The sequence below is a fragment of the Haemaphysalis longicornis genome, unplaced genomic scaffold (genome assembly GCF_048455015.1).
Source record: "Haemaphysalis longicornis isolate Haplotype H1 unplaced genomic scaffold, Haemaphysalis longicornis Haplotype H1 scaffold_5, whole genome shotgun sequence".
NCBI classification, from domain to species: Eukaryota; Metazoa; Arthropoda; class Arachnida; order Ixodida; family Ixodidae; genus Haemaphysalis; species Haemaphysalis longicornis.
In genome coordinates this window covers 120,860,582-120,885,972 of record NW_027526385.1, presented here as the reverse complement: position 1 = coordinate 120,885,972, position 25,391 = coordinate 120,860,582, and the positions used below count along the sequence as shown (strand labels likewise).

The following is a 25,391-nucleotide window of genomic DNA, read 5'->3' as shown; positions in this document are numbered from 1 at the left end:
TCCTTCGAAAGATTGCTTTGTTATAATGATATGTCATTGCTGACATCACGAAACATACAGTGCTCCGAGAGAATCAAAACTGTGGCTGAAATTATTTAATTTTTAGGTGAATGAAGCATTGTTTGCTGCCATAAAAGCTCTGAGGGTACTATAAAATACCAAAGCTTTTCAATCAAACAAAGTCGTGTTTCGTATTCATAGCTCCTTGAAGAAATGAAGTTTGCTCAGCCAGCAACACTAATTTACACGTCCATGGGCTGTGCCAAGAACTTGTCGTTGGTGAATTTAGGCTCGGAGAGGTTTCCAATCCCAGCGATAACTTGCAATATGTCATCGATGTAAGGAAAACGTTTGATGCCCAGGTTACCTGTTAGAATTTTGTACTGTTTCATGCGCTGAATGGCGCCTTCAACATGCACACGGGCAGCTGCAATACTTCGGTTTTTTTCCGCGTTATGTTTGGAAAGTTGATTTTTCTCCCTCAAAAACGGTGGTCTCACCGTTTCGGCATGGTATTCGAGGCACAGCTGATCAATCAAAAAACCCTTATCCACCATCACGCTGTCGGTGGATGGAAGAAACTTCTACATGATTTTGCTCTCCTTTGTTATAAAAGAGTCGGATGCTCTCCCACCATATGCTTGACTTACATAACTGATGTGACCTCATGGTGTTTCGCAGACTAACACCATCCCTGTGTTAGTGCATTTGTACCAACTGTAAGTCAGCAACTGAGACTCCATGTCTTTCGGCCGCTGCAGCGGCACCTCGGTACAGTCTAAGACTGCCCTCACACTAGTGTTGTCCTTGAAGTGCAAGGTCAAATTGTCCACAACAGCTTCAAATTGTCCACAACAGTACACAGATTTTGTTAATATTGCGGCTAAGGCTGTTACAGTGGACTTAAAAATCTCTGGTGCAGTAGTGCGGTGGAAACCAAAGAGCACAGCAAGAACTGAAAATGACATGTTGTGGCGTAACCTCGTAAAAGTCACGAGCACTGCATCTCGATTAGAAATGCAAAAGCTTTCTGCATGTGCAAGTACACGACTTTCTGTGTACAGGTCACAAATGTTGTAAAATAATTAAAAAAATGGAAGTAGAGCAAGCACATGGAGCTCCTTTTTGTCTTGGACCTTGGAAATGCTCAAGGGCTGGTTACGGTGACAGTTAGAAGTGTCCACCTGAACACCTATTTCTTTAGTGACAGCTATCACATCAGCAGGGACACCTGAAGAACACAATGTGTATTTATTGAAACAAGCGCTCAACAAACAACAATAAATGCGTGGTTGAAAAATGTGATGTAATTTTACGTTCATTGTCATCTTCAGCAGGGTTCAGGTCAGCGGGGTCCGCAACGCCATCCGAGCTACTGCTGGGCTTGGCGTCACCAGTGGGCAACACGTTCAAGGCGTGTTTGGGGAAGACTACGGCCAGGGGTCTGTCCTCTGGCAAAATAAGAGCAGTGTCCATTATTTTGAAAAGTATTTCATTAGTAGCGCCACGGTATGCACATGTCATTACGATTTTGCCACGACTACCAATTCCACATTTTGTTTAGAAATTTAGACTTTGCGTATGCAATGAACTGATTCTTCTGAAAATCAAAATTTATGTTGACCATCTAAGCACAATAAAGCAGAATAATTTCTTTTAATGCAATAGCCGATATCTATGCAACAAAACTTCAATTATACTCAGTCATAAAAACACATTTTGGCACGAAAGGATGACCGTAAAAGCTATTGAGCCGTACTTACACACAAATGCTTAGGCAAGTGCACCTGCAGCCAACTTACTTGTTTAGTGTCTACTCGATGAATAAATATTCAGTACACACAGTAGACAGCAACCTCTTATCAATGTACTCGGTTCGATGGCTAGCAAACCGTAAGCGCTCCTTCTCAAGTCTGTAAATTATTTGCTGTGACTGAGCGCAGTAACTCAAGACCGTTGATGAAAAGCATTGATATCATTTAAAAATGCTGAAGACAGTTAAGCCTGCATGTATAAAAGTAGTCCTGTCTGCGCCACCCAAACTGTCTCAATTTCTCAGAGTGCATGTGGCAAACAGTAAAACAAAGGCTACATGACTAAACAATGAATAAAATATTTCGGAAGCAAAGTGCTGTCGACACGATCTTCTAGTTGCAAGGTGCTGCCTACACGATCTTCTACAAGCCTTGATTTATATGGGGCATTGTGGACAGGATGCATCAACGTAGGTTGTACATTGCAACAATGTACACTGAGGAAATTAAAAAAAAGTTAGCTTGCATCATAAGCAAATGTGTGCCACTACTGTACAAATGCAACATTAGCACAAGATGTTTTATTATAAACGTCACATTATTGAATGCATAATCTCGCCGCTAATTTTATTGCCGTGCTAGGTGATGGCCCCATTGATACAGGCAGTAGCCCGAATTGTGTGCCAGGCCAAAACTTCCGATCCAGTCAGGCACAATACTACAAGTCATACATATCACAAGTGGAAAAAGCAACATGATAGAAATAACCCCAGAAAGAGCGCTTCAACAGAACTCACCCATTTGTTTTTTTTTTACCGTCGGTAATATTTTGTCTTTATTACCGACAACAACGAAACTTCCATATGTGATAGAAATTATTCTGAACAAGCATAAAAATTTGCTAGGTTGACATTTAGATGTGGGAAGTGCGCCATTGGCGTGGGTACTGCATAACCCATAATTTTCTCTCTAGATATTCAATCCCTCGCATTTAATGTATTTGCAAGCCAGCTCTGCTAGTAGCTCTGAATGTGCTGAGCACGAGGTCGCGGGTTCGATTCCCGGCAGCGGCGGCCGCTTTTCTGATGGAGGGGAAATGCAAAAACGCCCGTGTGTACGAGATTTCGGCGAACGATAAAGATCCCCAGGTGGTCAAAATTAATCCGGAGCCTTCCACTACGGCGCGCCTCATCGCCTGCGTTACGTCGGCGCGTTAAACCCCACAGTCAGTCAGTAGCTCTGAATGCATTCGCGAATGAGAGCACTCGAGCATGCTCACGAAAGTATTGCGAATTACAGAGATGGGAAGTGTATCGTAATGAAATCGAATGGCTTTGCTTATTTTCGTAAGAACATCGGAAAAAATGAAAGCGGTCGGGTAGAAGGGCGCTCGTTAGTTTTTTTGTCGCTCGCAATTTGGTAAAGCAGGTTACCATTCACTCACCGTTGTTTTGCGCCCGGTTTGGACGACGCTCTGGCCGTCGCGGACGGGCCAAAGGGCGCACGGGGAGATTGACAGACGGCACAGCTTCGGGTGTAAGTCCACGCTTCTTCCAGCCTGACACAAATCAGCTTTTTTTAGTCACACCGGTGATAAACGTCCGCGAAAAGTTGGCGTGAGTGACTGCGAGCACTTACCGAACATCTTAGCGGCGGCGGCATACACAAAATCCTCGTCGCGGAAGTGCTTGCTGCAGACCCGTGAGTTAACGCTGGCATATTTTTCCATTTTCAGCTTTCCTAGCCAAACATCCCGCACTTTTTTAGACTTGGGGTAAATATGAAAGCGTTCACCTGGTTTGGTCGCATACGTCCGGCACTGCTGCACCGCGCAATACACCACCATTCTCACGCCGTTTGTAGGCAAGCTACCACAGTTGATACGGCTATGAAGTCCCAGGTCGTCAAAGCACGCCTCACTTACTCCAAAATAACTTCAAACACCAAGAATTAAGGCGAAAACGCACTCACACAGTGAGTCGCGAATGAAGCGTCACGCGCTGCAACCCAACTACGCAGCAAGATAGGAACGGGGATCTAGGGGATCCTACAAGTGACGTCAAAACGATCGCAGCGCCAGCATTTCCAGTGGTGGGCCTCGCGGCCAATACTTCATTCCGCTTTGAGCAGTGAAAATAAACCCCCGCAATGTAAAATTACACTCCCAGCAATACCTAAGCCGAATATCACAAGTGCTTTGAAGCGCTAAGCTCGAGAATATCCCTGAAAGACCTGGGAAAATGAATCACGCCTTTTTCACGTTTGCCGATTATGCACCGCTTTAATTATTACGATAAAGCGATGGCGGTCCTATCGGATGTTGGTGGCGAGCGCCTATGTTCAGCACAATGACGGAAGGAACTACTGTAAAGAGGCTCCCCCGCCGCATTAGGCAGTAATTTGTGGTACTTGCGGCAGTGTTCTCAACCTCACAATTCGTAGCTCTACCCGGTCTTATAGTCGCGGAGGTTGCTGTATGCTTGAGCAGAAAAAAAAGCCGCTCTGAATTCCCGAATGCTTTTGAGGTCAACGTGAACCTTACTCCTCTTGTCATAACAGCGCCGTTCCAAAAATTACGCCCATCTTCCGCGAGGGAGCCCTGGTGTGATTCGACGCATCGAGCGCTTGACTGAACTTCCGCAGCGCAATACCCGCTTTATATTCACAGCGCTTGAAGAAGAGGAGACAACGGAGGAGAGTCGCGCATGCGCGCACTGGCGCACACAGCGCGCGCCGGAGCAGTTGTTAACGCAGCGAAGCGCGCGCAAAAACCAGCGCAGCAGCTGTTGTTATGATAATGAGCCTGAGTGAGAGTGTTGCACACAGCTGTCGGAGCGGTCGGAGAGAAGAACGGAGGAGGGATGCAGACGGACGGCGCGACGACGACGCCGGAGGGACATGCCGCAGAGCAAGAGATGCGTCGCATCTAAAATGTCAACTGCGTTCCTGTAACACCAAAAAGCCAGGCAAATTATTAGGGTTTCTTTTTTCGGCACTGTTATTCTACGCGTAAAGTACGCAGTATGAGATCTTCATCGGAGCACATAAACCAGTCTACAACGCATGCTCAAGATGGCCGTCACTGCTCCACGACATGAGTGTAGACCATTCGAGCACGCAAGAGGAAGTCACTCTCCTTCGAGTGTGAAGTTCACAATTCTTCTCAAAATAAAAGTAATCATGCTTCCCGCGAATTACCTTTTGTCTTTCCTTTCCAACATTCCATTTTTTCACACTCATTTTCTACTGTGGATAAATACAGATACCTTGGTAATGAGGGAAATACCTGGTGTTTCCTGGTATGCGCCAGGGGTTTCACTTTTCTCTGTAAATAAAATGATATGTTTTAGGCTCGTCGCACTACCTACGCCACAGTACCATCCTGGTTAGCTTTGATTATAACCATCTGCACCTGTTAAATGAAAGAGGCCCTGAAAGAGCTTTTACCGATGCATGGGTGTTCAGATTTTCAGTTAAAATATTGCCCTAGTAACCACCTCCTTCAAGACATTTGTTAAAGCACCGAGTAATATTAGAGTTATTGAAAATCAAGTCATCACATTTTTACCCAGGGCGCATTCACCTCTCGTTTCCTCCACCTCCTTCCTCCGCGTGGGCGTTGAGGGCCATGATGCCTCGATGCTCGGTGACGCCTGGAAAAACATCCGGCGGCGCGCGTCATGTGCTCGGATATTCTGTGCCGCTGGATCGCTTTGGGGCGGAGTCGTCTGACTTTCTGCTCTCCGTTTGGGTGATTTTTTATTATTTCACAAATTCTGCACTCCAATAGGAGTGCAAGAGCTGATGCAAGAAATGGGGCGGGCATTTTACGCCTACACACCACCCAGAAAGATCACACGAACATAAAACAACTCTGTCACCGCGCTTTCGCGGCGACGACATGTCTTGGTACTTAAGAGCCTAAAATAAGTGAGCGAATTCCTAAATAATAGACTCAAAATTAGGCAGAGTGAGCACGTACATGCGTTCAGAACCGCCGTCGGTTTATATACTGCCTAATTGGTCGCTCGTTCGCGCCAGTGTAGAGGTTGGTCGCGTTGTGGGGGCGCCATGAACGCGTACACAGGCAGCTGTAGTATTCCATTCCGTAATCACATTTGTTATACTTAAAATATTAATAAAAACGCAGACGAAGGACTGTGCGCGGTACGGCACAGGGACATTTTTAGAGTGCTTAATGCATTCAATTTTCGCCTCCCATCCCCTTCCCCTTTTTTTCCGGAAAACCCCTAAGCGACCAGTGTTTATCAACTAGTGGACAAATACACCTTAACACACATTGAGAGAGGTCTGGGAAGAGTTGTGTGAGTTTCGGGGCCGTGCGCACCCGCCTCTTTGTTCGTATATGCACATGATAACACAAAACAAGTAGTCCACGTTTTCGGTTGCGGCTGCAATTTTCTCCTTTGGGAATCCTTCTCGTCGGACCTTTGTTTTTTGCTTTCCACCAAAACTTTTTTTCGATCTTGATTCCCGATTACGTAATAAACCTTCCCATACTCTTGTGCTCTTAGCCAAGCTTATATCTTCTGCAGGCGTTGCTGGTCAGACGCGAACATGCAGTTTGCAACTCCGGAAACAAATTGTAGCTACTGCGAAGACCCGAAGCGTCGTAAGTCAAAATACGGATTACATTAGCGCTAGTGTTGAGTTGTGTGAACATCATGGACCTTACCATGTTTATTAGTCTAAGAACTAACAGAATAGAGCCATATTTATAATTTAGTTTTTATTCTAAATACCTTAGAGGCACATCTGGGCATTAGCAACGGGGGAAGTAGAAGCGCAAATATTCACAAAATAACAAGTTATGCAATAGCGATACCTATAATGCATCAACAAGTCAGTACGAAAAGAAAAAAGAAAAACATCACAGCAAGCGTGGTAAGAGAACTGATACAAGCAATAATAACATCAAGTGCAATCACCGGAACTGAAGAAGAAGAAGAAGAAGAAGAAGAAGAAGAAGAAGAAGAAGAAGAAGAAGAAGAAGAAGAAGCGAAAAAGGAAAGAAGAAAAGCCTCATAGTGCTCCCCAAAAAAAACGCGAGCATTCCTGGTTGGTCGTTTTATATGAAAACGTGGCTGTTGAGGTGCTGCAAGAATGTTTCTTGGTTCGTAAGCGATGCAATATTATCAGGGAGATGGTTCCACAAGCCAATAGAACGTGAAAGAATACATGAGTTTGGTGAGTTTTTGGTGGTGTATAATGTGGTGAAGCAGCGTTGGTTTAGTAATGCCTGATGTGGAAAGAGGGCTTTTAATAGGTAAGGGGAAGGGTCTGATACGATCATTTTTTTTCGTGAACAGTGCATAGAAGTGCACTTTGCCGTCGGATAATCAATGGTTCTAGTGAAAGATCGTGTTTTATTTTTGTTATGCTTGGACTAAGGTCTTATGAGTTATATATAAACCGTGCTGCATGATTTTCCACGGCTTCTGGCTTGTCAATCAAATAAGTTTTATAGGGAACCAAACTGAGGACGAGAACTCTAGCTTTCGTATTACAAATGTTTTGTAGGCTACTTGGCGAATGTTAGACGGAGAAGCTTGCAAATTTCGACCTACATGTCCTAATGATCCTGTGGCTTAATCATATACGGCGCCAATGCGGGTGGACCACAAAAGATTTGCAGTTAGGAGCGTGCTAACTATTTTTGTGTTAGTGCCTTAGAAACTAAATGGTTGTTCGGGAAGTACGAAAACTTAGAGTTGGCGCGTATTTGGGAAAAGAATGCTATTTGGCAATTATTTATCTTTAAAGTCATTTGTCATGTCTTGCACCAATCGCAGATTAGGTTTAGGTCTTTTTGAAGCGTTAAGTGGTTAGTGGGGTCATTTAGTTTCCAGTAAAGTGTGCATTCCTCAGTAAAAAGTACTGCCCTTTCAGTCGGTGAAGAAGGATAAGCTACAAAGGTGGATGCAGGCCACGGAGTGCACGAAACAAAACACGTTTATCGTAATTGGCGATAGAGCATATTTCTAGCCCATTAGCTGAATGAACCTCTGACGGATGCATGCTTTTTACTTGCAGATAAATATGGAACCTCCTGTGTCCCTCCCTCGTCGTAAGCATCATACACGTTGTGTTAGGCCAGGTTCAGACTGCTGCCGCAACAGCCGTAATAACTTTAATGAATGCCGTCATTTCACGTCTCAGGGATCCCAACTGTACCACATTGCGTTTTTTACGTCCATAGACCCCGATACCGGTTTTTCGTCGGTAATCTGAACATAGCCTTACACCCAAACCCAATACGCTCTACCACTAACAGCTGCGGACAGGCCCCATTGGGCCGTGTAATCACCTTAGTTAAATATCGAACCTGCACAAAGAATATGCCTCCCATCAGTACGGGCATAAGACCTCTAGCGGCGCTGGTAAGGCCCCCTGGTCTCCCTCCCACTATTCTCCACTATCAACCTGCGCACGCATAAACCGGCAACTGGTCATGTGGGTGTGCCTAGACGCGACTGATGACGTCGAAGATATCCCCTGAAAGCCCTCTGAAGAAGTGATACTGGCTCACGCCGGCGTTCCAAGCGTCCAATTTGCTGTTAATACGGGAGGGCTTCGCCGGTAATCCACGAGCTGAATTTGAGGCGGTTACGGCGGTGCCAAAAGATTTCCGTGGTTTTTGCACCCATTCAGGCGGTTGTTCGGGCCAACGCTTCGATTCTTGCTCTTCCTCCAAACGAATGGTATGCATCCGTCCCATGATGATTTAAATCCTGGAAGCCCTTGAGCTCTATTCCCGCGTACAAACATGTGGCTGTCCGTAATCCTTCTACATTGTATGCATCTTACTGTGTGTGTGAGATGTATGTGTAACCCATCAACCTATACCCGAACCACTCCATTGGGGAGGACAGCCGACTAACCGCATTCAGCCATTTTGCTTTGACATGTAAATATCCGCACAAGAGGCATTTCTTCGATAGCCGGATGAAGCATAGCTGTGCATGCCCGCCCGCCTTTTTCTACCCGCCACCCGTGCACGCTTAAATAGGCGACCGGTGATGGCGCATACTTAGGTGCAAAAGACGCCAGCGAAAATGTTGCTCGAAAGGCCTTCCAAGCTAAAAACGAAATATGGGCCCAAGCCGGCGTTCCAACTAGGGAAATTTATCTTTTACCGGGAGGGATTCGCGTCTACTTGAGGAAGTGAACTTGAGTGTAAACGGTGACGGGTGGTTTTGCTGGTTTTATTTTCGAGGGCAGCCCTTCGGCAGTCGTTATCTGAGCTTCGCGGGAGCAGCGTCTATGTCGGCGTAACCAGTGAGCCAACGCAGCAGTTACGACAGAAAGAAAATAGAGAGCAGCGTCTTGCGAAGAGTGAAGTGGAGCACGATACGTGCGGCTATGGCGTCATCTCTCTCACGGCCTTTCCCTCACACATGTTTCATGTGTCACCACCAAAGAGCTCCCTCCCACTGACACTTTCCCCAGACGCTGTACCATCCTCCGCTAATCCAAATGGTAAGGATTTCGCGACACGGCATCAAGCTTCGAAAGACTGACACCACGTGGCGTACCGAACAAGAGACATTTTTTCTTCTCTCTTGCTGTCCCCCCCCCTCCCCTGCACGACAAGCAGGGACTTCACACACTATCTGCATTCTTAGGCAAAAAGGACTAAAATAAGGACTAAAATACAGCTATTAGTCTTCGCGGGCAACACTTCATCTTCAATGGTAGTATCTGTAGCAGAATGTGTGCCGTGTGCACAAATGCGGACTACCTGTTCGTCCCCGCCGATCTATAAGGAGTAACGGGAAGACGAAACGCATGCATGTAGTCTCTTTGCTGCGTCGTTAATCCCCTAATAGCGTCGTCGTTCCCATCTCGCACATATGCCTGTGGACAGTTTCAGATTTCCAAAGCACAAGTCATTGCAGTCAGTGGGTCCTTTACATGGTGCGACTGGAAAAAATCTCGATGTTAATAAGAAAAGCGCCTAGTGTCAATCGAGCGGCGGGTAATGGCAAGGAGCGGCGATGCGTGATCGACAGACGTTTCTCGGCGAAGGTATGTTGATACACTGCGTTGCATACGATTCGGCCGGAGTAATAACGACCAATCAAATATTTGAAGCTCGTCAACAATAACACAAATATTACTGACAATAGCAAACGTTGATCCCCAAGCGTAATGAATATGTATGTTTCACAGACGCGGAAAAACGCACTAGTTGCTGATGACAACTGCAAAGTAAAAATGCTCGCTACAGGTAAGCGTCTTGAAGTTATCTTTTACACTCAGTACATAATTGCCTTGTGAACCAAAGCTATGAAAATTCTGGAACTGCTGTAAAACACGATTTCATCTCCCATTCCCGATCGTCTAGCGACGCTAACTTGAAGACTTCAGGCTAAGCAACATCGAATTTGATTTCGCCGATGCAGGAAAATATGGTCCGTTTTCCCATTCTAACACTCACACAGACGACCGGTTTCACGCATGATACCCAGAGCACTTAACGCATGTATCGGACGCTAAGAATACACTTAGTTTGCGCTAATTTGTGCGTAAACAAATGAGTCGTCCGAACACCCAGCCATCTATCTCAACAGGCGACGAGTTGATTGCTCTTTACGAGAAAAAAACTGATTGTGAGGCTGTACTTAGAATCAAAATGAGCAATGGACCCTCAAGTTAGAAAACAGCTAAGCGCAAAGTGCAAATAGGGGTCATGGTCGCTTGCACGGGTAGAAATTTCGGCACCAGTTGCAATGAATCCATCACCTGGCACAGCACTACACGCGTTACACTTGAAAATTATCTACCTGAGCATACGTCCAGCGGGTAGCCGCTCTCGACGGTTCCCTCTCTCCAGTGGGCGAGGATTCCGCGGATGAAATTCGCCGAAGCAGGAAGGAAAGAAAAACAGGGGGGCCCTCATAAAATGATGGTGCATGGGCTCTAAGAAACGTAATTGTCGTTCGCAGGCGCAAGTCCGTACTCGACTCCATTTTCGCGGTCCGTGGCACGCGCTGTCACCACGAGGGCCTACGCTTCCCCACCACCACGAGCGAATGCATTCATACCACAAGGGCCTCCTTTTTGGCTTTGCCACTAGAAACGCAGCCATCCAAACGGCGGCCTACGAACTAGGCTCTGTAAACCGTGGTCTCCACGATATGCAGTCGGAGGTGCGCCGGCAGCCGATCACGGAGGCCGCTTTTAGAACTCTACGCACTGGACGTTCTGGCTTTCTAGCAGTTGACTCGAACTAGAACTGATTTTTCATGTTTCTTTACGGATAAGTTCATACATTCCGGCGGTATTAAAGGGCATATTTGTTACAGACTACATGCAAGAGTGACTCTCCCATATTACGTCGGGAATAAATTTTGCTTTTCTCACCATAAAAAAGGAACGTGTTTTGATTTATTCGGTAATGCGGAAACAAATAAATTTTATTTTTGGTGTTTTACGGTTATTTTGAAGAGCTTGCTCACACGAGCTTTCGAAAAATCCATGGTTATTTGAATAGGTTGTGGAGCGATATTTCTCGTGGTGATTGGAATACGCCAAAACGAAGCTCCAATTCTGCACAGCTTTACTCAGTTTTTTACACATTTGATTTCATTGCATTTACTAATACTGTTAGCCCAGAAGCGGGCCGTTACAGAATAGAAGTACAAAAATTATTTTTGAAAAAAAAAAGTACATTACAGGTCGCAGGATACTTTCTCGGTATTATTCCGAGCAGAACCTTGAAGTTGTACATAAAAAAAGGAAAACATGTGCAGTGCTATACACACGTGCAGAACAGTACCGTGTGGTAGAATTGTTGCGTCTTGGAGAAATATTGCACCAAGAAATGACCAGTGCTATATGAATGAACGAGGACATGGGCGAGGGGCTTCAACGGTTAAATGGATGCCCCAGAAGAGGTGGGAGGCCACAACCACTGGTAGCTTTCGGTAGCCGCCGTCCCTTCTATCCGAGACAAATACTCCGTGGCCATAACAAGCCCTTTGGCAGAGATATGTAGTCGGCAGGCGCTAATGTGTGGCACATCTGAAACCATCTCAGTTCGCGCCTCCAGCACCAAAAATGCTTTGAAATTGTAGAATGAGTGGTACCAAAATAAATTAGGAGGGGACAAGGTCACGAGAACACGATTGTACTCTTGCTATCTCCAACCTTGTATTTAGCCTTGAAAACAGTGTCTGGCGAAGCAGTTTCGACTAGGAGTACGGGGTTCACCACGGCATGAGTAGACATGTCGTTAAAATCACCGTCTTCCCGTAGGGTAACCCTGAGAGTAGTATTCGAAGCAGCCATAGGGTCGATTGAAGTGTCCGTTAGGTTGAGGTACGTAGATACCGTTATATTTACCGCGTGGTTTCATTGGCAACTACCACACTTTACACTTACCGGAACTAAGAAATGGGAAGTTGCGTTGTCCCTGTAGCAGCCGGGAATGACGGCTGCCGAAGGAAGCCAGAAAGCAGACGTGGAGCTTGTTTGGAGTTTCAAGACACACTTTATTTTCTAAAGATGCGAGTGCCGAGAGTTACCTCTGACGAGTGAGAGTCGGGTAAACCCAGCGTCCTTCTAGAAGAGAGAGGAAAAAGGGCCCCCGAGCGAGCAGACGGCCATGCCGCCCGAACTAAGCCCAGGATTCCGTCGCACAACAAGTTGTTCCCCGAAGAGGGTGGGGAGCAGGCGCCCGCGTCGCGAATACCAGTCTTTCACGAAGGCGCGCTTTCGACAGGCCGGCTGCAGACGGGAGAGAAAGGACTGCGGCGGGGCTAAGCAGCTTCCGCTATTGAAGCTCCGCCCCCCCCCCCCCTAGATTGCGGAGCTTTTAAAAAAGGCAGCAGTTACCTGATGAATGGCGAAGGGTCAGAGTCCCCTGGTTATTACTGAAAACGTACGTGAGAGGCTGCATGAACAGAAACCTCAATATTAGCAGGCTTGGCGAGGTCAACGCCAACGACTTCTTGTTTGCCCCGCATGTCGATTGTGATGGTCTTGTTATAACGTCCCAAAACTTTTAACCGGACATCGTAAGGTGGACTGAGGGGCGGCTTCGTTGCGTCGTGTAGCACGAACACATGTGTAGCTGAGTCCACGTCGGGAAAAGTGAAAACCTTCCTGTTGCGGGCGATGCAAGGTGCTGTTGGCCTTTGTTGCGCAAGCCATGCGTGCAGCTTCTCGGTGTGGTCGGAGGCTGTTGGGGCGGAAGGTGTCTGGTCGGAGAGTAATTCTCCCGGGAGGCGCAATGTTGAACCGTACACCATTTCTGCTGCGCTGAAGCCGATGTCTTCCTTCACCGTTGAGTGTAGGCCAAGAAGAACGAACGGGAGCTTCTGCACCCAGTGCTGGCGAACGAGTTTCGCTGCAAGTGCAGCTTTGAGTTGCCTGTGCAAGCGCTCAACTATTCCGTTGCAGGAGGAGTGGTAGGCGGTTGTATGCTGCAGCCTCGTGCCGAGGAGGGTTGAAGAGCGGTTGTCCCTGGTCAGTTGTTATGCGGACGGGTCAACCAAACGGGACACCTATGTTTGAAGAAAGGCCTGCGCCACGGTCTCAGCTGATATTTCCGCAATTGGTATAGCTTCGGTCCACTGGCTGTACCTGTCGATACATGTGAGCAGGTTCTTGAAACCTTGGCAGGGCGGTAGTGGTCCCACCAGGTCGAGGTGAACGCGGTCAAACCGCGACTCAGGAGTCCGAAATTCCTGTAGTGCAGCACGAGTGTGGCGAGTCACCTTCACTTGGTGACACGTTTCACACGTCTGAGCCCACCGTCACAAGTCTACGTTGACTCCGGGCCAAACGAAGCGTTCTGTTATCAGCCGCTGGGTGGCGCGGACACCTGAGCGGCTGACGCAGTGGAGAGTATTGAATACCACTCGGCGAAAATTCAGTGGGACGAAAGGTCGTGAGGTTAACTGGGAGGTATCGCAGGTTATCGTGCCCTGGACGTAGGGAAGTGCAACCTCCGAGAACACGAGTGAAGATCCCGCACCTTTCAATCTTGTCAACTCAGTGACCTCCCGCTGGGCCGCGGCCATCGCCTCAAAGTCCAGGACTTTTGTGCCGGAAGCGTTGACGCGAGGGAAGGTGTCGGCTGCTTCGTTTTCGGCTCCCGGAACGTGGCGGATGTCTCTAGAAAACTCAGAGATGAATGAGAGCTGACGAATTTTCCGTTCTGAGTAGGAGGAACTGTTTTCGTTGAATACGTAGGTGAGGGGCTTGTGATCTGTCACGATTCAGAACTCACGACCTTCGAGGAAGTAGCGGTAATGCTTAATGGAACAATATATTGCGAGCATCTCCCTTCCAAAAGTGCTGTGGCGTACTTCTGGAGGCTTTAGACGTTTCGAAAAGAAGCCCAGTGGCTTCCACTATGCACCCTCCTGTTGCTGCAGCACTGCTCCAACCGATGTGGAGGAGGCGTCCACCATGATGCATGTAGCAGCTTCAGGCAGTGTATGAATGAGAAGGGTAGCGGCCAGCTCGTCCTTAGCTTTCTGAAAAGTGTTCTGGTGTTCGTCAGACCAACAAAATTCTGGTACCTTTTGCCCGTCTCGGCGCAGCAGGTCGGTCAATGGCTGAAGTACTGGAGCACAAGACGGAATGAACCACCGGTGGAAGTTTAAGAGCCCGAGGAACTCTCTCAGCCTGCGGAAAGATGTTGGAGCTGGAAACTTCTTGACGGATTCTACCAGCGATTCCAATGACATAACGCTTTTAGCAGTGATGTGGTGGCAAAGGAAGTTGAGCCCCTCGACACCAAACACGCACTTTTGAGGTTTCAACACCAGACTGTGCTCATCCAGACGCTGAAGGATTTGGCGGAGGTGCTCTTCCTGCTACTTAGGCGTTCTGCTAGCCACAAAAATGTCATCCAGGTAGACAAAGACGAAAGCGAGACCCCGGGTGACCTCATCCCTGAATGTTTAAAAGGTCTGTCCGGCATTTTGCAAGCTGTAGGGCATGCAGACAAACTCAAACAGGCCAAACGGAGTTGTTATGGCTGTTTTTGGTATGTCCTCCGGTTCGACGGGGATTTGGTGGCATACCGCTACGAGGTCGATCGTGCTGTATATTTTCGTACCTGCCAGCCATGCCCTAAAATCGTGAATGTGTGGCAGAGTATACTGGTCCGGCGTTGTCGATGCGTTCAACGCTCTGTAATCACCGCACGAGCGCCAGTCGTCCCCATCGTCTTTAGGCACCATATGTACCTACGATGAATGTTTGCTAGACGAAGGGAGAGCAATGCCCAGCAGCATAAGCTCGGACTCACTGCATGCAGCTTGAAGCCTGTTGCTGGACAGCCATCGTGGTCGGGTGGTGACTGGCTGCCCGGTGGTGACGATGTGGTGAGTCACTTTATGTTTCACCGGCTGTTCCGTGTTGCGGGGCTTGGTGAGAGAAGAGAATTCGGCCAGTACGTGGTGGTAGGCAGATACTGGCTGGAAGGCCCAGATGCCAGATGAGCAGATGTTTGACTCCAAACCACGTACATTGAGGGATGTGTTTTTATTTTTTTATGTACTTATTTATTTACATAATACTGCAGGCCCAGTGAAAGGGCTCAAGCTGGAGGGACGTATTTACAAAGCTCGTAATATGGACAACAGAAGTTCAAGAACATAAAAATCGCGAAGACTAAGGACATAACTCAAACAATTAATAAGAAAGAAATTTCACACTTTAACTATACAGGTTAAATTAGAATACGGTGAATTGATTCTATGCTGTTTACGAATAATGCAGGTACTTGATTCCATTCGGTTACAGTGCGCGGGAAAAAGGAGAATTTGAAAATGTTAGTTCTAGTATTGAAGGGCGTTAGGGAGGCAATGGTCACAAATGCTCACATCCTGTTTGAAGTGGCTGAGAACCTCTGCTCCTAGTATGGCGAAATTAACATGCGCCACCACGAAGACCCAGCAAAGCAGGCGTCTGAGCCCGACGTCTACTGTCAGCGAGCGGAAGCCGTACGTAGCGATGGGAGTGTTGTTCACTGCCTGCAGTGACGATGCATTCTTGCTACGTTGGCAATCCTCGGGGTTGGCCGGGACAATGGAGACTTCGGCTCCCGTGTCGACTAGCAGGCGCGAGTTGTTCACGCGGTCGACTACGAAGAACAGGCGGCTGGGTGGAGGGCCGATGTCGTAAGCCACCGTTAACGACTGGCCGGAGCGTCTCCCACAAATGAGCGAGGTTGAGTGCAGCGGCTAGCACCCGTGACGAAACGACGAGGCTACCAGCAAACTCCGTCCTGTCTATCTCGTGACTGGCTTCTCTGGGAAGAGCTTGGCTGTCTTATAGGGGATCGGTGGCGTCGTAGCTCGTCCTGTTGGGTAGCACGAGATAGCAAAAGTTGCTGCATGGTCTCGGTAAGTTGTTGCACTTTCTCCTCAAGGCGCGACAGTCGATCTGGTTGTTCGTGTGTTCTTGCAGCAGCTATGGGCGCGAAGGTCGGAGTTGAGTATTCCGTGATGGGATCGGCAAGTTGCGCTAGTCGATCAAGGGAAGTCCCATTTGGATCCGCGAGAACCAAGTGCACCGACTGGGGCAGCCGTTGCAGAAAACGTTGACGGAGAAGTTGGAGCTGGCCATCCTGACGCGCGTGCACACCGAGTTGTTGCCGCATCCGGTGCAGCAGTTGGGAAGGTCGTTGGTCGCCCAACTCTTCACGACACAAGATCTGCTAAAGTCTGCTTTCTTCAGTCGCATCGAGGCCGTCCAGCACCGTCTTTTTTTTATGGTGTCGCATTCCCCTTGTGGGGGGTGGAAACGAAAATGTCGTCGATAGCGTCGGCGATTTCTGGTGGCAGGGCCGTGACGACGTGAAGGTACTTTGTGGACTGCGAGGTGATGTGCCGGAGCTGAAAACGGGCCTCCACTTGGCTGAACCAAACTCTTGGATTTTGAGGCCACAAATTTGGTAGCTGCAGTCTTTTGGGCATGGCTGCAGGCGTGGAGGCAGCAGTGTTGTCATCGGAGCTCATCGCGGCGTGTTCGTTGAAGTGTTGTACGGGTGACCAATTTTCTAGCAGCCGGGAATGTCGGCTGCCGAAGGAAGCGAGAAAGCAGACGAGGAGCTGGTTTGGAGTTTCAAGACACACTTTAATATTTTCCAAAGATGCGAGTGCCGAAAGTGCCCCCCGACGAGAGAGAGAAAGGAAAACCCCAGCGTCCTCAAAAAAGAGAGAGGAAAAAGGGCCCCCGTGCGAGCAGACGGCAATGCCGCCTGAACTAATCCCAGGAGTCGGCTGGAAAACAAGTTGTTCTCCGTAGAGGGTAGGGAGCTGGCGCTGGCGTCGCGAATACCAGTCTTTCACAAAGGAGCGCTGTCGACAGGCCGGCTGCAGACGGGAGAGAAAGGAATGTGGCGGTGCTAAGCAGCTTCCGCTACAACCCCATGGCTGTTTCACATACAACTAAAGGTTCCCCTACGGTAAGATGGTGTAATTTTATTGGAGGGGGGGGGGGGCTGAGTGGAGAGGCATTAAAGAGAGACAGAGACGTTGTGAGTGGTACTAGTTTGTCTTTATTGAAGCATTATCATCAATATATTCAACGTAGGTCACGTCGAGCTGTCGTTGGCATTCCGCTCTGATTATGACCGCGTTACCGCCTGTGGAATGTGAAGTCCAGGAATGATGTAGTGGATGAACCCTAAAGTTGCTGAATATGAGGTCGATGCACGTTCCCCGGATGGTTGTGGGCTCCATGGAATCACGGCCCGCAGAGACTCGCCGACGCACGCCACTGCCGCGACGATGAAACGTCGAGGCGCTTGAAGCGTGCTGGTCTTGTGCCGGCCCCAAAAGGCGCTGGCAACACGGTCGCTCCAGGAGCCCTTAAAGAGGAAGCGTGCAGGTCTTGTGCCGGCCCAGGAAGACATTGGCAACACTGTCACTCCAGGAGTCATTAAAGGGTAAGACAGGACCGGGCGTTCAGCAAGCCGAGCATGTACAGTGGGGTGTGTGGACGGCGTAACAACAACGACAAAGGCTACCCGTTGCCAGGCATAAGCCAAGTCAAGGTGTCTGCCTATGCGGACGATGTGTGCCTGTTCATTCGGGCGTGGACAGCTACCAAGCGTTTATGCGCCTATTTTATGAGAATGGTTAGCTGTCTGGAGGTCGACCGAACAGGGCAAAAGTATGGCGGTGCGCTTCGGCACATTTGCATCTAGCCTGGCGGGTGACGTAGAATAGGTTACGGGTGTTCGAGTACATGGTGTGGTTTTCCATTCCATGGGTGAGTTGGCGCGTAGTACGTGGAAGCGCCTCTTCGAGACAGCGGAGCAGCGTCTTGCGTTTGCGTTAAGGTTCAGACTTTCCGTCGCAAAGCACAGCTACATAATTAAGCCGTTCGTCTCGGCGGCGCTTTATTATGTAGCACACGTAGCGAAACCGCCGCGCCATTTCACCCGTCAGCTCGCCACGAAGTTTGAGTCGTTTTTGTAGGCGGGTAAGACAGATAGAGTGTCGCGTGCGCTGCTGAGACTGCCCAAGTGAATGGGTTGTTTCAGTCTTCCTTGCTTGCAAATCACGTGTAGCGTGCTGTCGGTACGCCCAGTGTTCGACCTTGTGGACTCAACTGAGTACCGAGGGAGGGTGCTGCTGCAACACTTCCTGGGAAATGACCGCTCAATGTTTTATGACGAACGCATTTTAGGTCCCTCTGCTGAGCAGTCACCGCCATTTTATGCCTATGTTTTCAAAACACTGAAAAACGTCCAGTCAACCTTGCCAAGCCTAAATTTTAGGAAACGTACAGCAAGCAAATTATGCGACAAATTGGCACTAAACCAATTAGATAATCAGTAGACAGCAAGATCACGTGGTGTCCGCTGCCATAAGCTGACTTCGATGGAGCTTCCTTCTGATGTTAGGGAATTCGGATGGTTGCGTAGCTGGCAAGTTCTTCCGACGTGTGACCGTCTGGTGAGATTCGTCATTGTGCGTTCCTCACGGTGCCCGCACTGCGGGCACACTGAAACACTGGAACATGCCTTGTTTCCGTGTCGTTTAGCGGTAACGTTTGGGAGTGTGCTAAGCAGGTTGTTTGATCATACACTTAGAGTGCCCAACCGTTCAAATCACAGGTTGGTTAACTTCCTCATGTGTGCTGGTGCATTTCTATTATATCGAAATCGTGGTGCCGCGTGTCTTCGCGCCCCACCACAACGGGTGCTGCTTACACTGCTGCGGCGTGTGCGGACAATCCTTATGAATCACTTAAAAATGAGTTGGCAGTTCCAGGTTAAGAAGCCTTCCTGTTACGCTGGTCCACGCATTTCATAGTGGTCAGAAATAACATCCTAAGCATGACTATTGGGCCGTATTGACATTCAACCAGTTTCTGAACTGTTTCTTTGAACACATGTGAAATTTTTGTGCCTTAATTTCAGAGTAGCTTAAGTGTTTCGCCACCATATACAATTGTTGTGCAAAGTGTAGACTGCACGGAGTACCTGGAAATTGATTAGATTTTTTTTTGTTTCTAGTCTCTGTGTGCTGACATGGGGTTTTATAATAAATTCTCTTCTCACACAACAACAGCGACAAGGGAGGGACATAGCCCCGATCTTGAGATACTTGGCATTGAGAAACGACTAGGCAAAAAAAAGAAGCTTGCGGGCTGAAAACACGTAACATGCCGAGGACCAAAAATAGCGATAGAGAAGAAGAAGAAAGAACAGGCAGTATGGGGAGTAACTTTGCAACTCCATTTTTTTTCTTCTTTTTATTTAAACTTAGCTAAGTTGTTGATAACAGTAGAATGGGGCTTGCTAGCTCACTACAAATAAACACCGTGCCGATAAAGACCACGAAATGCAGAATTCAGAGGAGACCTTTACTGGCTGTCTATTTCGTTTTTTCACATTGAACGGAGAAGCTCTGATTTGATTGATTTCGGGGTTTAATGCACCGAATCAGGACCTCGGCTGTGAAGTGTACCGTAAATAAAGGCTGCGGATAAATTATGATGACCTGGGCATCTTTGACATGCGCTGCAACCTCGACACACGGGGGTTTTCGTTTTTCGCCTTCGTCTGAAAAGTAGCCACCGCGGCTGGGAGCGAACCCGCGACCTTGCTCTCAGGAGAACAACGTATAGAGCCACTAACTAACAGCGCCTTAGCCGCTGCGCCACAACGGCGAGTTCGCACAAGCACCAAGAAGGGGCTGATAAACACACGCGGCAAAATGATTATGCGCCGATACAAAAGCGTAGTATGAAAAACCAAGAAGCCTATCACAGCATTATAGGTTATACGCTACAATGATGTGGTATGCTGGAGATCAGATGGGGTACAATTTGGAGACGGAGGTTCGCTATAGCAATTCCACCTGCGCAAAGAACATAAAAATTTATAGAGAGAAAAATTGCGCACCACAAATACATAAAACGAGCTCAGGAAATATAAAGGCGGCCTTTATAAGTACTACAAGATTCGGTAAATAACAAAGAGCCGCTGTGGAGACAAGCTTTTGAAATACGTAGCATGGAAGAAACTAAAAAATGACTTTCTAAATACTAAGGTTGAGAAAAAAACACTCTATAAAAGGGCTTCGATGAAACGTCCGTCGATAAAACGGCGTTCGATAAAAACGCGTTCGATAAAACGGCTTGGATGAAACAGCGTTCGATAAAACGCTGTTCGGACCCCTTTGAGGGTTAGCGGTATCGCCAGGACCAACGGCTATGTGTGATTTGCTCGCCGAAACAGATACGCCATTTAGTTTCTGCTTTGCTTTAGTGGCCGTTTTGTTTAAAGTAGCTACCAAGTGAGTTCATTTCTGCGACCGAAAGAAAGCCGGTCAACACCCGCGATATAGCTTAAGTGACGTCACTCATGTAGCCGAACATTGTACAGACCGAGAAAGATAAACATATTTTGATGAAGTCCCTGCGTTCTCTGATGGATGTAGAGCTGCAGTATTGGTCTGAGGTTCTTCGTTGCCTACTTTTCTGAGCACTGGTTGCATGAAATTAATTTTTGTTAACTCGACGTGTTGAATTCACCAATTTCTTGGGGTTTGTGCGCCCAGCCTGTTGCAGTCTACGATAGTTTTTACTAACGCCATTTTACCGATGGGATGCGCCTTTTATTGCTTGTTCTCAGGTTTTAACTTTACATTCATCGTCCCTTCCTATATTGCCGTCATGTTACTGTAAAATATGGCCCACTGAGATCAGCTCTTGCGTGTCTTTCCTTCCTTTCGTCCGTGGGTGTTTGCGCTGTTGTACATATGCTTTTTTTGCACGGTAATGAAAATGGACTTTTTCGTCTGACCCTCATTTACGCTGTTCATCCTCCTCTCATGTTGCTTCCAGTGCGCATTTCCCCACATATGTGTCAGGGATGTTTCGGTGCGCAGACTTCTCTGTGAACGGCATTATGTGCTTCGTTGTTCAAAACTGTCACTGTTTATTTTTCAGATTGTAGGTTGTGGATGGCAATTTACGGCAGTGGTTTAACTTTGCTGATTATTTATGTGTTTCGGAAGTTATGTTTAGAATTCCAGCACTTGCATGTCTTCGTTTATTACTTTCTATGCCTAATACTTTCATTGTGCAGCCGGTTGGTTGCACTTTTAGCACTCCTTTGTGATTGCATTCTCGGGGAAGAGGAGAGAATGAGGTTTTTCGAGGATTGAGGTTTTTTGTAGGTAATGGGGGAGGATTGGTCAGAAAACACTAAAAATAGTAACTTCTAATTATGTTTTGTGAAGCCTCCTGATGGACTGACAAACATCATTTTATGTGCAGAAAAAAAAAGTCCAGGAATAAATAATTCATAAAAAGGGTCCCGAAGATAAGGTAGCAAAAAAAATATCTCACCCAAATACTTTTTTTGATGTTCCAGTACGTCGCTTTTTAAACTATAGGTATTTGTTTGTCTATGCTTGTTTTTATATAGGGCGTTTTTAACTAACGGCGTCAATTAAAGTGATTGCTTGTAGGGTTTCCCGAGCCCACGCAACGCAGGCAATGAGGCGCGCTGTAGTGAAGGGCTCCGGATTAATTTTAACCACCTGGTGATATTTAACGTGCGCCGAAATCTCCTACAATTGGGCTTTCTTGCCTTCCGCCTCAATCACAAAAGTGACCGCCGCGCCGGGAATCGAACCCGCGTCCTCGTGCTCACCAGCACAACGCCTTTGCCCCTGAGCCACCGTGCTGAATGTTAATTAAAAATAGAAAACATTTGAAAATTAACGTTTATTTTGGCCTGACCCGTAGCGAATACACCCGCCAACGGTAGTAAGGGCCTGCCCAGTAGTCCCTCCGACGTGTTTCAAACCAAACGGCAAAAGTTGTCTGAGCAGGCGACGCAGAAATCAATGTTAGTATCAAGAATATTCCGAGCGATCACTTTTTAATGCAACGAGTCAGCTGATATCAAGGTATACATGAGTTGGAAATAGGGTTTCATGAAACGGCTCCTAATTAGGGCGTTTTGAGTTGCATGTTTATTAAATTCCTATTTAGACTGCCTACTTTTTGCTCCATTGATGATCTCTGCTATAATTTTGTGTTCATTTTCACGTGTTGCGTTTTTTGTTACGATGGTGACTTTGAGCAGATAACATATGGAGATAAATATACATATATAGCTTTTTGGTAATTTTACGCCCTCAAATCACTGTTATCTGCGAGGGTTTGCTTAAGAGTATAGTTTCTTTCGTATTCCTTTAGCTAATGCGTAATTTGAATAGAATTCACAAACCACCAGAGCTTTCGATCTGGCTGGATCAGAAACACCTTGCCGCGCTAACCCGGCAACCCCCCCACCTAGGAGTGCTGGCCATCGACACAGGCAGCGAAAGGTACGAGGGAAAGTAAAGGCTTCGGGTGTGGCACTACTCCGAACCAATAGGCACCTTTCCCACTTCCAGGGATACGAAAGTACATGTGACAGTTAACACTTCTGTTTAAGGGATTGGAGGGGTTAGGAGGGGGAAGCGGGGAAGCTGAAATGAATGCGAAAGATCCGGTCGTCGCATTTGTGGGGAGGGAGCGTTTATTCCGGAGTTTGCAAGGCAACAGCGACGAGTAGTCGGTCCAACTCCGTCCACGTCGACCGGCAAAACCCCGTGAACGCGGGAAAAAAAATCGCATCACGGTTTCCAGAAGCACGAAAGCGGCTGAAACGGTTTCCGCAATGAGAAGCATTTGCACACGACGAAGCAAGACGGCGAGGGACAGCTCGGCCATCGTTTTGATCCCCCCACGGTCGTAGCAAAATAAAAAATGAGAGATGGCATAAAAAGAAACTACGTTTATCCCTATTCATATGTGTTTTGTGAAAAAATTTTACTGCCCTATTGCAAGACTCAGGGGTCTTGGAGTGGCACTCGTAAGGGTTCAAATATGTTTTCCCATAATGTTCATAATCGTCTATATGAGACGCTGAACCGACTGTAGCCGATACCGCGAGGAGCGAGCGATGTTTTTTTACAAAATTCTTTATGTTTTTACAAACCTATATCCAATGTTTGAGGGACGATGGATGTTATATCTTAAAGGCACATTTCTCAGACACATCTCCTAACTTGACCCAATCCACCTGTTTTATTCGGGTTTATAATATTGTGAACTGATATTTGTGACGCAATTAATGTAGCTTCCAGACTGAGGTCGACGTAAAATAGCAAAGAGTGTCACTGGGTGCTTGGGCCATCCAATAATATTTAAAAGGACCCTACAACACTCATTGAGCAGTCGAAGTAAACCTGCCCGACGTTTAGATTACACTGCAAGGAATACCTGAGCCAAATAGTACACGTGCACGTGAAGCGGTGAGCGCGTAAATCGCCGTGAAAGACGCGGAAAAACAAACCGCGCTCTGTTCAATTTTTTTCATTAAGCACCCATGGCATGGCCTAAGCGACGTCATTGGGGCCATGGTTGCCTATTGGCTGTCACTGGTGAGCTTCGCGGCTCATTTCTCGCCTTTCGTGTGACGATACGCCGTTGTCGGTGCTGTGTACCAACCTCTTCTATGCCAGAGCCTGTACTCACAGTTTTGATGTTTCTTTTATGTCTTAAGTGCGCGTGGAGTTTGAGTGGCGAACTTTAATACTCCCCTTTGACCAGATCACATGACAACAGACGTTTATTGCTTCGAAAACGCCTTACCAGCCTGAGGTCACACTTGCGAGAAGGCCGCCGTGCCCGATTTTTTGTGGCACCAATCCGGAAATAGACGCCTTCACGTTTCGGAGTAAGGGGGAAAACTCCCCGGCCTATCTTATATCGAAGGTCGCCGGAGAAGACGCCGCGAGCCGCCCTCCTGCCCAGGAGAGAGCTCGCAGCTTTCGTCGCGTTGTCCGAGGTTGAGTTCATAGGGAAAAAGTACGCGCGATTTCTCTTCGCGCGTAGTTTCGGTGATAGCGAACGAATTTTCATATTTCTTGCGCAAGGAGTTTGCTGGGACAATAGTCTTTGCCTTGAAATACATCCAGAGTAGTGGGTTGTAAGTGTTGCAGGGTCCCTTTAAGTGATAGAAATACACGAGTTCATTACATCAAATGAAATCGGTTCCTTCCTGGCGCGTCAGCATGGCGATTAGTTGGTAGCGGCACTCTGGCAGTGGTAAGAGCAACCTTAGCAGTAGCGCATACAGGATTACATTCTGACCGGGGGGGTAAGGCGGATGAGGAGAGGTAGAACAAAAAAAAAGAAACGAAAATGAGGGGAAAAAAAACCACTAATGAACGTGAAGAAGTAACCCATTCTAAATAATTAAAAACAAGAATGCCATGCGTGCTTACTGACGACCCCCTCATGATTTTGTTTCTTTTTTTACTCGGGGACATAGAAAATTGGCTGATGGTTTTGGTGGGAGCAGGCCCTGGAGCCGCAAGGATAGGGCGTAGCTATAGTGAGAAAATGAAATTTGTAGTCACTCGTTGTTGCCCTGGGAAAAGGCCCGTCGTCACATGGCGTTTCGGCAATGTGCACTTGGTAATAGAGCCACTAAATAAGCTTCTTTGGTAATTTACCGGTTAGTAATAGGGGAACAATCGTGATAGGCCAGCCAGCGGTTCAACAATTGGGAAACTTCGTCATTGGTTTGACAAAATAAATACGGATGGGTTTTTTTTTCTGAAGCACATATTGGCCTGGGGGAAGTTGATGGGACTGTTAACGACTCAAAACAGGGAAGCAAGGCGAACAGGTAGCCCAAAAGCAAAAACACCAAGAAGGAAAAATCTGCACCCTTCATTGTCGCAGCCGGCTTGTGCGTCCTTGAGCCTCACACCGGGACGGGAAGATAGAGTACCACTGTTTTTAGAGCTCAATCCTACATGCGCCCACACAAAGTCCTCTCCAAGCACTACGCACGCACGCGTTCACGACACACACATGCGCGCACATATGGGTTGAGCCGTCAAAACTTAAATCGACTCTAAATATAAAAATGAGCTTCCTAAATTTTATTATATCACCGGGGGCACATTTAAGTAACAAACGTTTTGTTAGGTGTATCACAGGCAATTTTGATGTCATTTATTAGAAAACTGTTTATGCTTATTGGGAAGGCTTTAAGGGCAGTTAACAGATGTGCAGCAATTGTACACACCAGCAGAATATAAAAAATGAATTCTGAACATGAAT

At 47.4% G+C, this 25,391-nt stretch overlaps 1 pseudogene; it reads right to left on the bottom strand.

The window, feature by feature from the left end:
* Window positions 1-242: 242 nt before the first annotated feature.
* LOC144139874 (uncharacterized) overlaps window positions 243-25,391 on the bottom strand; it is a 93,207-nt pseudogene continuing 68,058 nt past the window's right edge.